We start from the raw sequence: 3,735 nt of genomic DNA on the forward strand, positions 1-3,735 counted from the left end.
CACGAGAAGAAGACGACTGAATATTCCTAATAATTTCATGAAATCTGCTGGTACATCTGTGATTTGCTTACATTTGCTTTGCATCACTGGTGTCTTGTCCCCATTGCATACATACTTACCAAGCTGCTTGATGCAGTGTAAAATGGAAGTAAATCAAAGCACTAGTCAAAACATGCTGGTAAACCCTTACTGTAGCTTCCTGGCAGCAGCCCAGAGAATATAAATCAAACCATAAAGCTAAAGAAAGACTGCTTTCACTTACAAAAATCAACATTCACATGCATGCTTACAGTTGCGGGCTATATACATGGTGAATTTTGAACGCACACATATACACAATAGTAACAATAGTGTCTAATGTTTCAGTAGATTGGCAGACACCTGCTCTGATTTATTGTGGCAAATTTAAAGATTCCAAGAAGTGAGTCAGTTTGTGTTGGCAGAGCTCTGCTGCATGCCCTGGGTGTCCCCTTCCACACACACAAACACACACACAGACACACATCACTTCATTCATTCATTAACTGGAGAAGCCAGTAGAAGCCTTCCCTAAGCAAATATACTACTAACACAATATCCATTAAAGCAGGAGATGAAGGCCGTAAGTCAGGAGGCTGAGGCCCTAGCTAAATGAGCTGCTCCAATACTCTGACGGCAGCACTGAGTGATGAGCTGTCGTCAATCAAACACCAGTTTTGTCCTGTCTGACATGTTGTAATCTGACCCCCACCACAGAGGCAGGTTATCACTGGAATGGTCTCTGTAGGGTAAGTGTTCGTGTAATCTCATCGTTCAGATTTATTTCAACCCAAATGTCAAAACTGTGATAAAATGACTTTCTATGGGATTGAATAGCTCATAAAAATGCTAGTTGTAAAAAAAAAAAAACTTTCAATAAGCTTTTTAAAATGTAAAAAGGTAAAACTTTCTAATAATGCAGCCTTTAATAATGACTTATTAATCAATAATGCTTTACAGATCAGTTATAAGCCAATAATAAGAACGGTGAGTATTTTTTATTTTTTCTGTTTGACAATTAGATACTAATAAGAATGGGAAAATAAATGTTGGTAAGCCATTAATAATTACTTAATAAGATGTTTATAAATGCATTTTGGTAAGTGGCCATCCTATCCAAGCAGTCAAAGGGATTTTTCTAAGCCTAGATTAATGGCTTATAACTGAGCTGCAAAGCTCTAAAAAACATACCATTTTTCTTTCATACCCACAACATTGTTCCAGCTAATCAGCAACAGGTAGCAATGCCCATGCTAAAGCCCCCGACATACTTGCTTTTTTACAATGCGTAGGTGTAGACAGGCGTCAGCGTCGCAAACAGCTTTGTTCACATACTTGCCTACGTACTTTGTGTGTACCTGGAGGATTAAACGTGAATCCACTAGTGGGCAGATCAGGGCTGGATCATCCCTTGCCGACACTGGATTATCTTCCTTGACATCTTTCAAATTTGCACATTTGCAAGACACGCGTGGCAGCCATCTTGCATACGCGAACCCGTAGTTCAAAGCAAGTATGTCCAGGGTTAAAGGAGTACTGGGGAGATGGAGGCAGTGGGAGAGAGAGTTCTGTACACCAGCACATTGGAACGTGCTGGACTCTGAAGAAGGAGAGATGGCCATGAAATTGCCAAAGAGGAAAAGGTCTGAAGAGTATAAATAAAGAAGAAAGTTTTATGACCAGGCAAGGGGGACGGGCTTCAACATTGGAGAAACCTCAGAGATTTGAAATATGTGGGGTGGAGCTTCTGAGGGAGCACTGAAAAGTGTATTCGTAAGTTAAGAATCACTTACTCTCTCTTTAACTATTAATAAAGTTATTTGTTACAAATCATAAACCCTTGATAAAGGGTTACTTATTAAATGTCTTGCTCAGGGACACATTGGTGTCTTACATTGGCTTCGAACCCGGGTCTCTCACACCAAGGCATGTGTCTTCCACTCTTCCATCACCACCCCCTCAACTTAATGTGGTTCAATTCTATTATTTGGAATTCAAAATATTTCTTTTTTTTTGTTTTTTTTTTTACAAATATTTGTTTTATTTTCATATTGTTACATGTAGCTGGAAGCTATGACACATTATTGTGTTATGTTTTTGTGTGTGTGTGTGTGTGTGTGTGTGTGTGTGTGTGTGTGTGTGTTTGGTACTCTTGTGCCATTGACTCCACCACCACACACAGCAGTGACTGAACACACATGGATGTCACAAGATATATAAGCTGCTGCTGCCACTATTAACTATCTGCAAACCCACTGGCAAGGCCGCCCAACGGAGGAGTGGATGACATCAGACCAGACGGACTCCATAACAAGTTAAGATAAAGAGAGAGAGACAGAGAGAGAGAGAGAAAAGAAAATTACGTTAACTACTGGAGATCTGCCACAAAAACTCAAAGCAAACCTCAAGCTATTTGGCTCTAAACACACAGTGACAGACTATCTGAGCACCGTGAGAGATCAGAAATTGAGGAATACGTTAACTATGTACAGACTCTGACCACAGCTTGGCCATAGAGACAGACAGACCTGGCTGCCCAGAGAAGACAGGCTGTGTCCAGAGACACAGGTGGAGACAGAGCAACATTTCCCACTACACTGTAACGCATATGAAGACATCAGAACAAAGTTCTTTACAAAAATTTAATGTAAATTCCCAGATTTTGATGCGCTCTCTGAACAGAATAAAATGCCCTGTTTCTTAGGAGAAAATAGTGCCATAGAACCAGCGAGATATGTCAGTGCATGTCACAGCCTGAGAGAAAACCAGCACAACACATGACAGCTGCAGTTAGTCTGCCCACAACTCAGTCTGCCTTTTGATTTACTTTTTACTTAATGGGTTTGTTTGCTTGTTTGTTTATACTTAGGGCCTGAGCATGAAACATGCGAGGTCCCTATTGGAACTGAAGGAATTATTTTTCTGCAAAGTAACCTCCATTTTGGGGCCCTAAACATACTCGACAACTCACCAAACTTTGCACATAATTCAGGAGTGGCAAAAAATTTAGTATTTTATTGGTTTCACGCATGGGCATGGCAAAATGGTTCGCTAGCGCACCCTACAGAGCAGCCCCTGGAGAAAGTTTTACCTACGTGTACGAAATTTCTGTGGTACGTGTATCATGTCCAGACATACAAAAAAGCCTCTTGGAGCGATGCCCAACAGGAAGTCGGCCATTTTGGATTTAAAGGTCATTTTTGGAGATTTACACACACACTCTTTAGATTATATATTAAGGTTATAAGGTTATGTATATAAGGTTCAGTGTAAGTTATATTGACATCTAGTGGTGGGGGTTGCGAATTGCACTCCCCCCTCCCCTACCCAAGCGAGCAGTATAGCTACGGTGCCTGAGACAGGACAAAGATGTCATCTATGAGATAAAAGAGATTGCCATTCAATAAATTAGGTTTCTTTAGATAGATGTGTTAAGAAATTGTGTAAATTATGTAAAACCAAATGTTTTTTTAATATTATTGTTACTTTTTCATTAATAAACAGCAGCCACATGAAGAAATGAAGTGCCACATGATGTCTCATTATTTTACATCTTGGGAGTGTTGGCTCATCTGGACTAACATACCAAAGTAAATGAAGAAATTCTCAAACACTATCACATCTAGTGCATCAAGTCTGACCACTGACAGATACCAGGACAATGTAAGCCCCACTGTTCCTGCACCACAGCCAATTATAAACCACATCATACATGAA

This window comes from Micropterus dolomieu, linkage group LG11, assembly GCF_021292245.1.
Source record: "Micropterus dolomieu isolate WLL.071019.BEF.003 ecotype Adirondacks linkage group LG11, ASM2129224v1, whole genome shotgun sequence".
Taxonomy (NCBI): Eukaryota; Metazoa; Chordata; class Actinopteri; order Centrarchiformes; family Centrarchidae; genus Micropterus; species Micropterus dolomieu.